The sequence below is a fragment of the Myotis yumanensis genome, unplaced genomic scaffold (assembly GCF_028538775.1).
Source record: "Myotis yumanensis isolate MYYU_CA2020_CCGP unplaced genomic scaffold, mMyoYum1.0.hap1 SCAF_4, whole genome shotgun sequence".
NCBI classification, from domain to species: domain Eukaryota; kingdom Metazoa; phylum Chordata; class Mammalia; order Chiroptera; family Vespertilionidae; genus Myotis; species Myotis yumanensis.
This window is the reverse complement of record NW_027223755.1, coordinates 18672766-18691155: the sequence shown is the minus strand read 5'-3', so window position 1 is coordinate 18691155 and position 18390 is coordinate 18672766. Positions and strand designations below refer to the sequence as shown.

The following is an 18390-nucleotide window of genomic DNA, read 5'->3' as shown; positions in this document are numbered from 1 at the left end:
GAAGGGATGAATCAGGTGGGAAATGCTTTATTGGATACATTCAGAGAGATCCATTTGTAGATTTATGCTACAAAATGGAATAAACATTTTATACACTCTAGTCTAACTCAGGCTCTAGTTTAAATATATCTACAAACATCACCCTTTTTTTTCTTCAGAGAAACACAAATAAAAATTACTATTTTTTTCTAAAATAAAATGAATAACTTTTAATAGCAATCAATATAATGGGGTATTCTTTAATTGATCCAAGCCATACAGGATACTGAAGGCATCATTGTTGCTAGCAAAAGGCTTTGTCAGTTTGCAATTTTGCTGCTGAATTTTTCCCTATATATTTGATTGACAAAGATTTTTGTCATACAAACAACTCTGTAGAAATTTTAACTGATGATGGATAGGATGTGCAGGTGAGTCATGATTAATTAATAGCAGCTGGATAAGAATGGTTACGTTTTTAAGATATAAAAATCTGCAATAACACTAAGCTTGCCTTGAACCTCTGCTCTCTCAAGCCCTATCTCAAGAGGAGATAAAATAAGGAAAAATACTTGGCTAAACTGCTGGCAAAACTCTTATTGTTTGTACCTCTCTTGGAAAAGACTCTTGGGACTGACAGTGCAATCCTTGCTATTGATTGGCTGGTTAAATAGAGGACTATTATCTTCAGACAGGCTGGATTGATTATACAGCAGCCGCAGGAGCTGAGACTCAGAGCTGAGAGCGTCAGGGTGGAAGCAGACAGAGGGGGAACGCAGGTGGGGAGGGAGGCGGTGCGCATTCCAGAGCATCACCCACCGTTACTGCTGGTGCCCATTGTCTTGCTTCCTGCGTGGCTCCCTCAGTCAACAACTTACTGAGGCGCCTTTTCTTTTACAAGAGGCTGTCAGCGCCGAGCCCCAGCCAGAAATAACAGACTTCACCTTGGAATAGTTCATCCCACTCCTGCATCATTAAAGAGGATTTTGAAAAGAAACAAAAATCAAGTCCTCCGTCCTCCTTCCAGTCTCACTTTGTTCCAGAATTGAACAGAAGCAGTTTCATGCTCCAGGTAAGGAGATTAAAATTTTATTCTGGAGTCATTTTTAGTCATTTGTAGTAAAATACAGCAGAGCTTTGCATGGTTTAAAAAACTGAGTTTACAATGATATATTAAATTCAACATAATATACAGGCATTTTTATTTAGAAATATGTGATGAATGTTTATATAAATATATATGTGTATATATATAAATATATATACATATGTGTGTATATATATTTTTAATAAGACTACTTGATTATAAGTTTATGTAGCAAATACTCTGTATGAAGAGGAGAAATAAAATCCCTACTTAAAAGAGCATTTTTGGTGACAACCTTAAAATATGTTTACATATATTGTTCTTAGCTCTTAAACAACTTTGAGAAATAATACCATAACATGAAAGGGCCATTACTGTGTTAATTGCCTACTATTATCTTTCATGAAGACATAGAAGCTACTGTGGACTTTTAAGTGTTTGTCCAGGATTAATATTTTTTTTTCTAAATCTGTCTTTTGATTGCAGTCTTATCTCTTCAACATAAACATAATGTGTCTTAAATGATAAACATTGGACTGTCATTCTCTTATGGCTGAGTTATTGATGGCTAGCATTTGGTTTTAAGAAAGTACTGAGCTAAGGCAAAGAAGACTTGAGATGTTAAGCAATTCCAGAGTTTATAGCTAGAGCTGCAGTTGCATCAATTACTGTTTAAGTGTCATTGATGGTAGGTGCTGGTAAAGTGTCTGTGAATATATAAAAACATTGCACATATTAATTTTCTACCAGGAAGAATTTTTTTAAGAAAGGGAATAGAATGGGATGGGGATAATGAGCTGGGCAATGCAGAAATCATGTAGTTGATTTACCTTAGGCTCATAGGTCACAGATGTCACTTGCTAAAGAGACACCATTGTGATATCAGACATAAAGGATTTATTTCATCTTTACTGGAACTGAAGTGATTTGTGAGATGTTTGATGTCAATTTATTTGCTTTTGGAGCAATGAAGAGGGATATTTTACTCTAAGAGCTTCTCTGGTTGTCATTTTGAGTGAAGTTCCCTGAGTCACTCCTCTAATCAAAGACCAAACTGCCATCTGCGATAAGTAGGCTAAACTTCAGATATTCTGAGTTGCTGTATTTGTGTGTGTGTTTTTCCCTTGTCTGGGATGAAATAACTGCATATTTGAAGAACACAATTTGTTATTCATTTTTTTCTAAATGTAAAATAATGTTTAATGCTCGATAATTTTATACATATTATAGCTACCTAGATATTTCTATTTATAATAACCATATCAAAGGGAATAATTATATTGTTATAACTTTTTAAAAGTATAGGTTTCCTAAAGGAATATAAATGTACATTAGAGAATATTGAAATTTTGTCTTTGCATTGAGTCATTTAAACAATTATGTACATTGCTTTAGAGTATTTAGTTTGAGAAACTAATGTTAAACTATTAAATGAGGAAGTTGGCAGAACTGTAGACCATACATTCATGTATATAGTAGCAATAGTATATGAAATTCACACATGAAAATCTATTATAATCTTGTTTTGCAAATTATTGATTTGCATATATTATATTAATTATGACAACTTTTGTGCAACTTATAAAAAGTGTACTTTTAATCCTTCCATTTTATTGTTTATGACGAAAATCTGACATTTCTGATTGAAAGATATAACTAATTTATCTAGTCATTTAATACACAAAGTTATTTGAAATCCTGTAATTATGTTGCAACAATTTTAGGTGTCTAACCTATTTATACAGCACAATTTTCTTATCACAGTTATTTATGGATTATATAAGTTATATACATTAAAGAAAACCAATTCTCAATTGTATTGTGTGTTTTTTTATGAGACAACATATTAGCATGTATAGATGAAAACATCCATTCTTAATTTTGTTTCTATCTATAGATACGTTTTTCCTTTAAAAATATATCTTTTTAAATTTCAGAAATTATGTGCCTCTGACATTTAGACGTCATTCTTCTTAGCTTACCTTCATTATTACTTTGATTCTCTTTTTTGCTCCCTTAGAAATTCTGTAATTATTCCTATAAGGGAAATGACATTTTCTTATTTTCTTAATAGAAATAAGAAATAAGAAAATCTCTATTTTCTTACTAGAAAATGGTCACATGATTGAAAAAAACCACAATTCTTTAAATAACACCTCACACTTAAAAACTATGTAATAAATGCATCTCCTGTATTCCAACCAGATCAGTGGTCTTGAGCACACGATTCAGGAAGAACAGGTATGCTAGCACTCACATGTACAAGTGTTAGTCAGCGTCTGAAATTTAGCAGCTTGCTTAGTTCAGTTCAGGAATTCTCACCTTTCCATGCATTTTTGAGAGGGCTCCATTTGACCTTTTATTCAACCTTCTATTTACTTCCATGGTATCAGATGTCTGCCCTGATTGCTCATGTTAACCACAGTGAACCAACAAGAATTGAGAAAAAAACAATCTGCTCTGTTTTTTATTGATATCTGAACCATTAGGGGGCTCTTTCTTCCTGTGTTATACTCAGCAAACCACTGAGAGCAGTTATACAGCTCTCTTAAAGAATTTTCCCTATTTTTAAGATGTGAATGATGCTTGAAGTAACTTTCTCTACTTCTACAGAAGGAAACATTTCATATCACTAAGAATTATTTATTTATACAAGAAAAGTGCATTTATTCTATGGTTTCTAAATTTACCATTTAAAAATTATTATGTATATATATTTTAAAATAATAGATTGAAATATTAAAATGACTGATTTTAGGCAAATCTAGAGGTTATATGTTTTGCAGCTAGCATCATAAGAAATGTTAAAGTTATGAAAAAAGCTGAAGGGGAAAAAAAACTTTTTACAATTGTCTGCAAATATCTGTGAACAGCACAAAGAGAATGAGAGACTCATGCAGTTTGCTTTCAGAAGAGAATAGCAGGCAGGCAAAATAGAATATTACTTGTTTTGCAAAAAAAATGGATATGGAAGGATTGAAAATATTAGGTTACTTTTACTATCCATACACATGTAGGAAATGTATATAAATTCCAAAATTCTTTCTTCATCACACTATATGAAGTCTTCATGAATAAACACAGAGGTAATACAAGAGTAAACTAGGGGGAGTGTCTTTCCCATATCACTTTAAAAGCCATACATATTGAATAGGACCACAGACTTTCTTAATAAATGGATACACATTTCTCCCAATTCCTCAGTAGCTAACGATGTTTGCTTCTTTTCTGTTTATTAAATTTATTGGAGTGATATTGGTTAATAAAATTATGTAGGTTTCAGAGGTATAAATATATCATACATCATCTGTATACTGTACTATGTATTCACCATCTCAAGTCATCTTCTACCATTGACTTTTATCCCCCCATTACCGCTCCCTCTCTCCCCTTTCTGTCTGGCAGTCACCATGCTGTTATCTGTATCTATGAGTTTTTGTTGTTGTTGTTTTTGTTAGCTTTTTAAAATTTTTTATCCTTTCACCTATTTCACCAGCCCCCCAATTCCCTCTTCTCTGACAGTGTCAGTCTGTTCTCTATGAATATGTGGAACAAAATAAACTAACAAACAAAATAAAAACATACTCATAGAGAACAGACTCATAAAAATGTTTTCTGACTACAAGACTTTTGGGGGGATTAGTTAGCGTTTAATAATGTCCAAATGCAAAAGCAATCTATTTAGTGGCTCTAGGCTTTTCATCAAATTATGCAAGCTCCATGAAATGAGAAAGAAGTGACATACACCTTCTGAGAGAAATGTATTTGGGGAAGTGAGAGAAGGGGAGAGACTCTGAGCAATGAATCATGGACTTTCAATCCTTTATTGAGTGGCTCAACTTATCAGGGTAGAAGAATAATTGCTTAAATAAAATGGGAAGATGGAAATGGTACATGATTTTTTTTTCTTTACTGGTGTTTTGAAAGTAAACATATAAGGGCTTTATTTTTTGTTTGAAAATTTTCATGCCTTGATAGGACTGAATTTTTAATACAAGTAGTATAATATACAATTGTGTGGGGATCATTCCACATCTACCTGGTACACGTTGGCATTCTTTCTCACATAATTAGGTTTTGGTGATATGAATTATTGAATAATTAGACTTGAGTGGGAATACAAATGCTACATATTAGATTTAATCTGCATGAAAATATTTTTTCAAACTCTAAATTCTTCTAAAGAGATATCTTTTTTTATGTTAAAGTAGCATGGTACTGAGGATGGAGAAAGGGGCTAAAATGGAAAATAAAACAAAGAAATGAAAACCAGTGACTGTACATGAATTTTTTATATTGCAAAATTTTGCCCAGAACCAAAAGGTAAATATAACAATGCAAGATAAATATTGATATTTTCTATATAATGATAAAGGAGTGGAAATACCACTGGCAGTAACATTTCTATACCTCCATGGTATGAGGTAAAAGCTCTATTGAGATGTGGGAAGTAAAAAAAAATGGTAACTGTTGTGGGTAACTGTCAATATGATTGGGATAATATTAGATTTTCAAAGGAAACAAGATAGCTCATTCCTATTGAGTGTAATCAAATGGATTGAGAATGATGATGCTAATAATTGGAAAGCATAAATGTGTTTTTATTATTGTTGTTGTCACTATTACCAATGAACTGAATTGCATTCTCTAATAATCATTCCTAGGCCTGTTGGTCTTTGTGAAACTATGTCTGTGTATGGTTGGGTGAGAACGTGTGTTTAAATATAGACATAGTTGTTTTATAGAGTTTGAAGAACATGAAAATATAACAAGCCACCCTTACTGTGTTCTATATATTCAAGTTCCTACTTTAATAAATTACCCTCACTGTATCTAATTCCTCCTCTACCACCAATACACACACATGTACATAGACATGATTATCTCAAGTTACTTTATATTAGAATCTGACCTGAGATGGGTCATGTTATGCTTCTTCCAATGAGTCTTGCTTCCTGTTCATTAGAACTGTGTTTTGAGTCATGTAACTGAATCCTTAAACCTTTTTGTTTACTGAGTTCTAGTAAATGAGAGGAATGTGGCACACGGTACTGAGACTAATGGAAGATAATATAGTAGAGGGACACATACAATTTATTAGTCACAGACTCAATAAGGTATAAATAGAAATAAGAATGAGTGCTCATACTTGGCTACTACTAGTAGATATATAATGCTGCTCATCTCATCTTATCTCTCTCAGCTGTGCTTGGCAAAAATAAAGGAGGTGGAAGATTCAGCAGTGAACCATAGTGTATAACATAACATTTTAGAGCAGGCATGACAAATGGGTTCCGCACATGTATGACATATACATTTTTTAAATGAATAGGCGTAAGTTTTTAGATCAGTTTTAAGTTTACTGAAAAATGAGAGAGAGAAACATAGAATTACCATATATCCCCTTACCTCCATCTCCCCTACCCTGCCAATTCCCCCAATTATTAATATCTTGCATTAGTGTGATATGTTTGTTAGGATGAATGAGTCAGTCTCAATAAATTATGTTTAACTAATACCCATAACTTACATTAGGGTTCACTCTGTGTCTTGTATATTCTATGGGTTTTGACAACTGTATATGAAATATATCCATTATTATAGTTACATGCAGAATAATTTCAATGCCCTAAAATCCCCCCTTGCACCTCCCTCCATCTCCTTGAGTCTCTGTTTTTACTATCTCTATTATTTTGTCTTTACACGAATCTCATATAGTTGGAGTCATATGGTATGCAGTGATTTCTGATTGGCTTCATTCACTTAGCAATATGCTAAGTCCCTCCATGTCTTTTTTGTGGCTTGTTGGCTCATTTCTTTTTGTTGCTTAATAGTATTCTATTGTACAGATTAACCACAGTTTAACTACTGAAGGAAATCTTGTTTGCAATCGCAAATAAAGCTTCCACAGACACCTATGGTCAGGTTTTTGCCTGGGCATAGTTTTCAGTTCATTTGGGCAAATACCAATGAGCATAATTGCTTATCCATATTTAATTTAATAAGAAACTGTCAAACTGTCTTCCAAAGTGGTTGTGCCAACTTGCATCACCACCAGCAATGAATGAGTTCCTGTTGCTCCACATCCTTGCCAGAATTTGGTGTTGTCAGTGTTTTGAATCTCAGTCATTCTAATAAGCATGTGTTATTACTTCGTTTTGACATGTACTTTTAACTGGTAATAGCTGCTTGTGCCATGTTGAGAATAATTCTAAGGCACATCATGAATCTTCTGGAAACATGTCCAGAATCAATTGGCAATGCTTCCTTGCCAAATTATGTGTTTTTCCCCTTTTCTGGACAGGATGTGTGTGGGAGGGAAGGACAGAGGGGAAATTGTAGTCCATTACTTGTAACATGCATTTGCTATTCATGATATAGGGCTCTGACAGAATGAAAGTAGAGCAATCAAATAATTCAATGCCACATTTGTTGATTATTGGATATTAATAATTTTCTATTTTTAAGCACCACAATTGAATTAAGGGACATAATTTAATATATTCAGTTCCATATTGCACTTTCTAGCCATGTTTATCTGGGGTTAGAAATATCTGGCATGATATTGCCTACAAGAGAATATCTGAAATCCTTAAGCAGATGGAGAGTGTTCATAATCTGGCCTTGATCAAAGTTTCTGACAACATTGCTGATTATTCCTAGCTCAAGTTAAGCTGTATTTTCTCCATCCCCAATGGGCTGTCTTTTAGCATTCAGTTTCTGCCTGTGATAATCATCCTGATTTGACTGGTCTTCTTTATCATCTCTACTAATTACCAATATTTCCACAAATCCCTATTGAGACCTTTTCTACTGTTAATCACCTAAGACCTTGCATCAACTGCGCATTTACTATATCTCTATTCCGTCCTTGTATTCAAACCATATAAATCAAAAAGGGAAATACATTTTTTGCATTTATTTTTGAGTCCTCAAAGTACAATCAATATTCATCCTACTTATTAATGCCTATTAGTCAAAGGAATAAATGAAAACATCGGTTCTTATTAGTATAAAATATGTAAATATATTTTATAAATATCTTCATCTCTTCAATTTCCTCCCGCCCCGCTCCCCCACCCCTTCTTTCTTTGCATTTAAAAGAGTGGTGGTAGAGTTGGTGAAAGATCTTGTGTTCCACTCCTTACACGGAGTAGGTACTTACACAATTTGTACCTATGCACTTAATTGCTCTGCATCTGCTTTCCTGTCTACTCAATGGAACGACATTCAGTTGTATTGTGATAGGTAAGCTAATATGTATATATACATCTCGTAAAGTAGAAAGAGCTATGGATGAATACAGGGCCATTATGCAGTATATATTATCAAATATCTTTTAAAAAACAAAATTTAATGTATTTGGTGGAAGAAAACACTGTAAGGCAGAAAATACAGGTAGAGATTTTTTATGCTCCCTATCAGGGCGCTGATATTTATTTAAAATAGGCTGAAATAAGAGCCAAAAGATTGAACTATTTTGCTAAGCAAAGTAAATTTGGAAAGTCTCTTGAAACAATGCACAGCTAAAGGTGTACCTGATGCATAAATAATACCAACAGTCTCTGAAGATGATAAGAAGTAACTGATAGTCCTAGTAGGTTTGGCTTACTGGATAGAGCATCAGCCTGTGGACTGAAGGGTCCCAGGTTTGATTCCAATCAAGGGCACATACCCGAGTTGCAGGCTTGATCCCCAGTTGGGGGGCGTGCAGGAAGCAGCTGATCAATTATTCTCTTTCATCATTGATGTTTCTATCTCTCTCTCCCTCTCCCTTCCTCTCTGAAATTAATAAAAATATATTTTAAAGAAAGTAACCATAACAAAATAACAGGAAATGGTTTAACAATTTCATTGTCTTATTTCTCACCATCCCCTTCTCTGTGTGTTAGTATGAGTGTTGGCATGTTTATTCCTTGTAATTGACTTATATTCTGAAATGCCCTTTCTCAACATTTATTTAATAATTTATATGTGCTCTTAATATTCTTTTTATAAAGTTTAGTTGTTGACTGGTAGAGGTACCCAGGGTATAATTTATATAGTCTAGTTATTGAATTCTTCTGTCATAATTCAATATAACTTTAACTTCTTGGCTGGAACTAGAGAACTGACCAATTCATTGCCAGGAATATTGCTTGAAAAAAACTCTTTCTTAAATCTACTGAGGACAGAACACATTGACCCATAGCAGCAAAATTATCACTGAAAACATTAGAAGTTTTCAAAAGTAAATCTCTGAACCCCAATTTAAAATTCATTTGATAGAGGGGAAAAGAGAATGGAGAATTGAATATCAAATTCAAGTCTTTCTGTCTCTCTGTTTCTTAAGGACATTTTTTTAAAAAACACTATGAAGAGGTCAATGGGAGGAAAAGCAGACATCTGTAATACTCCCAACAATAAAGATTTAAAAACAAAACAAATAAAACAGCACTATGTTATATTGCCTCTAAAACCTTAGAGAAGATTTTGTTTTGTTTGTTTTTGGTTTTTTATGATGGTGGTGTTTTGTTGTTCTTGTGTGTTTTGCAGTCTTTTAGCCTGAGTTTCATACACTTTATAAGGAAAATAATGGTATTTATCTTAAAGAGATGATCCAAAGGTCCAATAAGCTCATCTGGTAAAAAGTTTAGAAGATAGGAGAAAAAAAAGAAAGAAAAAAGTTAGAAGAGTGACTGACATTATCAACAGCAGGATTTACACTTACATTAAATGCTTCTGAATTCACAATGTTGAAAAAACTGATCTAACATATGTCTCTTACTATCATTTCTTCAATCATTCAAGAAACTTTGCTGGACAGCCAATAGGTATGAAATTGTATTCTTAACTATTCCAGTGGCTCCAAAGATAAATAAAGAAAAGATTAGGGTTTCCGAAACTAGGGCATGAGGCATAAAATCATGCCTGTAACTAAACTATGGTTTTTTAACTCCAAACATGCCCCTCCATCATCTAACATTGGGTGAAGGCTGTGGAAAGAACATTTCTCCTTCTCTAGCTTGCTTCCCGTTAGGTTCTGACAAGGAAGTAAAAAAGGGAGGTAGAAGGCAGGATGATGGAAAAACACCTTTTTGTTTGCTGCTCTTGTCAGCATTGCCTCACAGTGCTCTTCACCTCAGCAGCACTTGATTCAAGCAGCATTTGCTTCCTGTTCTCAGCTACCTCTGATCCTCACAGAACTGACCTCCGGTGTCCCTCACTGCTTATAGTACTGAGGCAAGCTGTGTCCTTTTCCCTCACACCAGGGGACCCCTTCTCTATCTTTTAGGTTCTCATATCATTAATAAGAAGCTGTCCTTGAAAAAAACAAAATATTTCAAAGTTCTTTGTTTAAAAAAAAAGGTGGGAAAAATACTTCAAGACAGAGAGTGTAAATTAAAGTATTGTTCATGTCACTTTTTAAAAGCATGTATTTGAATATGAAAGCTCACAGAAAAAGAACCAAGAAAGTCTTTGTTCTTCCAGCCTTGAGGGTGATAATGGCTTCCAGTCTTTCCCTCCATTCTCCTACTTCACTGTCTGTTTCTTGCATTTTCAGTCTTCTAAGGTATATATTCAACTTCCTGTTGAAATAACTCCTGGCTTCTATTTTCCTGACTCAGTACTGGCTGTATAAAGAGTTGGTACTTAAAGTGGATACCTAGAGAATTGAAAGGACTGTGATACCAATGTTGGGTCTGGGGGAGGTTTTATTAATGTAGGCAGTCAGTTAGATATTTACCAAAAGGGAGGGAGCAAATCAATCCGAAGCAGCTATCTGATAAAGCCTGACTAAGATAAGATTTGCAGTCACCCCAGGAGTCCACCCCACTAAAGGGGGAAGGGAGAAGACAGCACAGGGGAAGTTTTTCCACTGGGGGCATAGGAAGCAGGAGCCAAGATGGCAACCATAAAGGGGAGGAGACAAACCTGAGAAAACCTGGGAAAATGATTGGTTGGGATAAAGATCCAAGCTGGGAAAAGCCAGGAAAGAGAGTAGGTAGTTTAAAGAAAGCCAGCTCTCTCCCAAGCCCAGGGGAACATTGAGGACCTTAACAAAGGCACTAGGCTCTCTTTCACAGCTGCGCCCAGGAAGTGCAGCACCCATGGCGAGAGAGCAGAGACTAAGTTAGACTTCTAGAGCCTTGGTGCTGAGGTAATGGCACAGCAGCTCTGGGCCCTGCCCTCCTCCTGGGCTTGGCTAATGGCAACATTCTTGCATTGGATTTCTGAGCCTTAGTGTGAAGATGTTATGGGGGGAGGTCCAAGTGAAAGTTTGGGGGGATTTTTCTCCCCTCCAAAATAGCAAATATAACGCGGTATGCAATAATCACCATTTTTCAATGCAAATTGCGGTGCAAAATGAGAGAGACAGAAAGAAATCAGTTATGTTTTTCTTTGTGCAGTCTGAAAAGGGATCCTAGAGAACTTGATTTTTGTGGTGTCTCTAAAATTATAAGAGGTGCACATAAAAGAATTGAGGGGAGAAGGAGGATGTTCAGAATGACCATGGAAGATTGACAAAAATGCATGTAAACCAGTATGGCCAGGTGTAGGGTCTCTATGAGGAATATAATCCCTAGAGAAATAGGCAAATGCATTACCAAAATATATGTATTATGCTATGGAATGTGGACTTTTTGGATAAGTCTTTAAGTGTTTTTAATCCATGGAGTTAATGATCTGATTTGCTCTAAGGTATAAGCAGTAATCCTAAATATTGATAATTATAATTGTATGCACATGCTCTGGGCCCTTTCTATAATTGGGGAATGTTGGACAAATAATTAGAAATAGGCTTCCCTACTGGCTTCTCTCATTTTCAATTTTAGCCTGAGTTAGGTTAGAATTTCATTTTGTTTTGGCTAATAAGAGTTTAAGGAGCTCTGCTGGGACCACTACTGTACTGCATCTAATATAAATAAATGAGTTGCCTAAAGCAATAGAACTTCCTCAACATACCAGTTAGTATTTTATGCATACTAAGCACACTTTAGGTCTGTCACAACCAGCTGTTCAGTTTAAACTTGTGACTGGGTATCTGAACTGCATCAGCAAAAGATTTTCAAACCCAGCGAACACTAATTACAAAACTATTCACTAGCATTTAAGTAGTTTCCTCTTTTGACTTTATTTATAAAAAAACAAGTTGAACTTATTCTCAACAATTAAATGGAAGAAGGTTGAAGACACATTTTAGACCTGGATGTTATATACAGTAAGTATAAAAGAACATATCTATTCAATTAAAGATCAAAACAGTACTCCAAATGCTCATCAAACAAGGAAAATCTATGTGCTATAATTTACTAGTAACTTGTAAATTTTAGTCTGTTAATGTTTTTAGATGATACCTTCATGAAGCACTTCCGGTTGAAATCAATATGCTATTACCCACTCCACCCTGCCCCTTATTTTTCAGCTGTATGGTATTGGGAACATAAAAAGTTATTATTTGTGGCAGAGTCACATGCATTTTTGTTTTCATGATAATGGGCCTATAATAATGATCCACTCCGTGTGGTCAGACCTTGCCACTTTTGCAGTTAGGTTTCCCACGTGTTGTTGAAATAATGCTCTAGGTTACAAGGGCTAGTATAGCATGGTAAAAACGTGCTACTCAAAGCATGACCCATGTGCAATAGAATCAACATTAACTAGGGGTTGTTAGACATAGTAGACATACTCCAGAATCGACGAATTACTATCTGAGTTTTAACAATATCTCCAGAGGATTCATAGCATATTAAAGATTATAAAATACTAAATAAAATAAGTTATTCTGTGATTTAACCCTAATTGCATTATTGTATAGGTGGTACTAGTATATCTTTCAATATTTTTACATAAAGTATTCTGACTTTAATTAATTTTTGGTAACCATGTCTTTATATGTTTCATATTATTAAAATAGAAACTGAGGCAAGACTACATGGAACAGATTGTCAGAGGGGTTGTGTGTGTGTGGGGGGGGGGGGCACTGGATAAAAGAAGGTGAAGGTGTTACTGGAGAATTAAACTCCCCTGTTGTTGGAGAGAGTGAAGTTCTTGGGCTGCGGCTGAAATAAAATTTTTCAGAAGCCTCTTTGGAGGAAAGGGTGTGGAAGAAGGCTTTATTTGTGTGAAGTTTTATTTCTCAGGTTCCAAAGTCCCCTGCCCCTTCAGCCAGTCCTGGAAGAGAGGCAGGGGGGTCCAGCAGAGCCAGAAACAAGGTCAGTGTCCAGACTTTGTGCCCTGTTGCAGCCGAGGTGGCTGATCATCCAAGCTAATTACAGTCCATTAGTGCATGTTTGCAGCCCCACATGGCCATGAGCCTGTGGGCACAGGGGAGCTGCCCCTGCAACAGGGCAGCCAGGAACCTGGCATACCAGAGAGATGGAAGAGAGGGAATTTCCTTTGTTTGGAAGTTTATGTATTTAGATTTTGCATGCTTGCGGTGGCCACGCCCATCCGGGCCACTGATTTGTTCCCTGGGATGACTGGCAGACAGGTAGGCACCTTCCCATGTCGCTCAGACTTTTATTGGGCATGCTTCTAAATTGCCTTCCTCTGTCCAATTTTCCCAAAACCATTTATTGAAGAGACTGTCTTGACTCCATTGTATGTTCATGCCTTCTTTGTCAAATGTTAATTAAGCATAGTAGTTTGAGTCGATTTCTGGGTTCTCTATTCTATTCCATTAGACTATATGTCTGTTCTTGTGCCAGTACCAGGCTTTTTTGAGAACAGTGGCTTTGTAATACAGCTTGATATCTGGTATTGAGATCCCACCTACTTTGTTCTTCTTTCTCAGGATTGCTGCAGCTATTCGGGGTCTTTTTTTATTCCAGATGAATTTTTGGAAAGTTCGTTCTAGGTCTGTGAAACATGCTGTTGGTATTTTAATGGGGAGTGCATTGAATCTATAGATTGCTTTGGGTAGTATGGACATTTTGCTGATGTTGATTGCATATGAGCCTAACCAATGGACACAGAAAACAGGGAGTTGAGAGCATGAGTGGGGGGGGGGGGGGTTGGGTGGGTAATGGGGGGGATAAGGACACATATGTAGTACCTTAATTAATAAAGAAATTTTAAAAATAAAATAATAAAAAAATAATAAAACATTGCCTTCCTCAAGTCCCTTCCCCTTCCAATCAGCAGGGAACAGACTTGGAGTGCTAAATGCAGCTTTTTGGCAAAGCCATATAAATGGCATGACTATATCTAGTCTTCCCTTTCCTCCTTTCCTGTAAATAATAGCCAGGTTATTACAACTGCATCAAAGGGATTAGCCAAAGAACATATATGCGTAACCCATAGACACAGACAAGAGAGTAGTAATCTTCAGAGGGAAGGGGTAGCAGGCAGGGGTTGGGTAGATGCTGGAAAAGGGGGGAGGGATGGGAATATCTGTAATAGTGTCAACAATAAAAATAAAGAGAAATAATAAAATACAATTTAAGAAAAATAAGTCTAAATTGGTAGTTACAAAATAGTCATAGGGATATAAAGTACAGCATAGAGAATATAGTCAACTAGAGGCCCAGTGCACAAAATTTGTATGCGGTTACAGTCCCTAGGCCTGGCCTGTGAACAGGGTCATCTTTCCCAGCTGCCCACAGCCAGCGCCCCCCCTCCTCCTGTCACCACTCACCCCCGGTTCCCCATTCACCATTGGGTGATCAGAGCCTGACGACTTGGTGGAGGGACCCAGAGGTCAGCCATTCCTGCTTGCTTGCTGGCCCTGCCCCCTTGTGGGTCACCCTCTGTGTGTGGGGCTGCCAGTGGGGTGGATGCCTTGACCTGGCACTGCCCGCATCCCCAGCCACCCACTCCTGGTTCCCCGTTTACCATCGGGTGATGAGAGACTGCTGGCTGGGGCAAGGGACCAAGAAATGGTCAGTGTGCCTCATAGTGACTGGTCAGTATTTTTATATAAAGTATTCTGACTTGAATTAATTTTTGGTAACCATGTCTCTATATGTTTCATATTATTAAAATAGAAACTGAGTCAAGACTACATGGAACAGATCATCAGAGGGGTTGTGTGTGGGGGGGTACTGGATGGTTGTTACTCCATTAGGGTCAATTTGCATATTACCCTTTTATTATATAGGATGACATTGTAATAACTATGCATGGTGCCAGGTGGGTACTTGAAATATTGGAAGGATCACTTGGTAGATTATCTAGTTGCCTAACCACTATGCTGTACACCTGAAACTAATACAAAATAATATTGAATGTGAACTGTAATTGAACAATAATTTTTTAAATGTTAATTAGACCTGGACAATGTGGCTCAGTGGGTTGGGTGTTGTCACATGCACCTAAAGGATGCTGGTTTGATTCCTGAACACATGCCTGGGTTTTGGGCTGGATCCTGGTAGGGGCATGCAGGAGGCAGCCAGTCAATGTTTCACTCTCACATAGATGTTTTTCTCTGTCCTTCTTCCTCCCTCTCTCTCTAAAAATCAATAAACATCTTTTAAAAAATTAAAAAGTTAGTTAATAAACCTGTTGTACATTTTGTTTAATAACTGAGGTATATAAGATTGCTCTCAAGTATTTCATCAAAGATTCCCTCACACTGATTCTAAGAAATTTCCTCAGGCATTATTAAAAATAATATCTAGTGTTTCTCTTGTACAGCTATAATGTATACTGCTCCTCATCCCCAAGCCATTTTAAAATTCTTGGTATTAACTTCTATTTCTCCTTCAAGACTCTATTATATGTATTAACTATTTTGAGTAAAAAATCAATTCCCACCAAATTTCTTTACCCTTTGGATTTGTCAATGTTCAATGTAGGTCACCTATTTTCTATTATAGATCTCTAGTTTTTATATGACAATGTCTTTTATCTATGAATTTTATAATTAACACTAGAGGCCTCACATATGAAATTCATGCACAGGTACAGTCCCTAGTCCTAGCCCGCGATCAGGGCCATCTTCCCCAGCTACCCACAGCCAGCCCCGCCCCCTGTCGCCACCCATCCCTGGTTCCCAGTTCACCATTGGGTGATCAGTGCCTGATGGCTGGGGGAAGGGACCAAGATGTGGGCCTCATAGTGACTGGTCAAGCAGTTGTTCTGGTCATTCTGCTGTTAGAGTCAATTTGCATATTACCCTTTTATTATATAGGATAGAAGCCTGGTACACAGGTGGGGGCTGGCTGGCCTGCCCTGAAGGGGGCCCCAGATCAGGGTGGGGGGTCCCCATTAGGGGATGGGGCCAGCCGGCGCAAGGGGCTGCAGGGTTTGCGGGCCGTCCACACCCCTGATCATGGTGGGGGTCCCCACTAGGGTGGGGCTGGCCTTGGTGAGGGGCTGCTGGTGGTTTGCAGGCTGGCCACACCCCCATCAGGGTGGGGGTCTCCACTGGGGGCAGGCCTTGTGTGGACGAGGGTCCCTAGGGTTTGCAGGCTGGCCACACCCCTGATCAAGGTGGGGGGAATCCCCACTGGGGGCCAGGGCCAGCCTGGGCTTGGGGCTGCTGAGGGTTTGCAGGTCGGCCATGCCCCCAATTGAGGTGGGTGGTCTCAGCTGGGGGGTGGGGCTGGCCTGGGCAAGGGAACACAGGTGGTTTACAGGCCAGCCATGCCCCCTGCTTTGTCAGAAAGGACATCCAGAATGACATCCAGAAGACGTCTGGCCTATCCGGTCTAATTAGCATATTACCCTTTTATTAGTATAGATTTCCTACATTTTTATCATCAAAACTTTGAATATCATTGTAAAAACCATTGCCTCATCTTTTGTACACAGCAGACTCTGATTTGAAGCTTATGGTAGAGGTCTTAGCATAATATCATAGTATTCACATTTTCAAATACAAATGCAATGTCATTTTGTTTTGAACTTTTTGATAATTTGATGGGCTTTTTGATAACTGAAGTAAGTTAGTAATACAGATATTACAAGAAAAGAATGAGTAAAGGGGTCGCATATATTCACCTGTTTATCTGTGAACCTGCAACTATTTGGATTATGGGAATCATCTTCTACTGCACCATACACTTTTAAATCCTCTCTGTTTCTCCCATTCACTCATCTCTCACCCAAAATCTTGGCAACCACTGATCTTTTTACTGTTTCCGTAGTATTGCCTTTTCAAGAATGTCCTAAAGTTGGAATTATACAGTAGCTAGGCTATTCAGGCTATCTTCTTTCACTAGCAATTCCCATTTAGGATTTTTCCATGTCCTTTATGGTTTGTTAGCTTATTCTTTTTAGCAGTAAAACATTTCAATTTCTGGATGTACCACGATTTATTTATTCCTTTACCTAGTGAAGGATATCTTGGTTGCTTCTAACTTTTGGTAATTATGAAATAAGGGTGCTATAAACATCCATGTGCAAGTTTATATGTAGATATAAGTTTTCAATTCATTTGCTGTGTTGTATGGTAAGAGTGTCTAGTTTCGTAAGAAACCTCCAAACTATCTTCAAATGGTGGTACCCGTCCGCATTTCTACCAGCAATAAATTAGAGTTCTTGGTGCTTCACATCCTTGACAGTGTTTGGTGTTTTTAGTGTTCTGGATTTTGGCCTTTTTAATAAGTGTGCAATGCTCTCATTGTTTTAATTTGCATTTCCCTAAGTAAATATGAGGTGCCTCATTAGAAGAATAATTATTGATTTGAGAGGGGGGGAGGAAGAGAAAGACATTGATTTGTTATTCCACTTACTTATGCTTTTATTGATTGGTTGCTTCTTATACTGGAGATTGAACCCACAACCTTGGCATATTGGGATAATGCTCTAGCCATTTGCACTACCCGGCAAGGGGCGATGTGGACCATTTTTCTATGATTATTTGCCATCTGTATATTTTCTTTCAGTGCCGTGTATGTTTAAGTGTCTGGCTCATTTTTAAAAAACATTGCTTTCTAATTGTTCAGCTTTAAGGATTCTTTGTATATTTTGGTTAACAGTTCTTTCTCAGCTATGTCTTTTGTAAGAGTTTCTTTTATTCTCTTGATAATACTTGTAATTTTAGAATTTACTATTTAATTAATTTACTGACTTGACAAATGTTTATTATGTACCTTTGACAACAATAAAACTTAATTCCCAATCCATCTCAAACTTAGTCTTATGGAGGAGACACTTGTTTTTCTTTTAAAATAATCATCTCTAAAAAGAAGAGCTTCCTAAAGATCAGGCTATTACTAACTGTGCGAACCTGTTATGGAGATTTGGTGGCACCTGAGGTCTCTCTACTCTGGATCTCTCTACTATTGAATTACCTTTAACTCTTTTTAAAATATATATTTATTCTCCTTTGCAGTGTTTAAAACCATCAGATGATTCCTAAAATGTTATTTCAGTCCTTAAATATGATGTTATTT

General features: G+C 36.8%; 1 protein-coding gene across 5 annotated transcripts in view; it reads left to right on the top strand.

Annotated features, from left to right (window-relative positions):
* Positions 1-799: 799 nt before the first annotated feature.
* Positions 800-18390, top strand: part of CDH18 (cadherin 18) — a 687616-nt gene continuing 670025 nt past the window's right edge. For 3 of the 5 annotated variants that reach the window (XM_070411928.1, XM_070411926.1, XM_070411927.1), the window contains exon 1: positions 801-1051. The gene's annotated coding sequence lies outside the window, so the exon portion shown is untranslated. Of the gene's footprint in view, positions 1052-18390 lie in introns of all 5 variants that reach the window. The other 2 variants (XM_070411932.1, XM_070411931.1) reach the window with 1 other exon arrangement.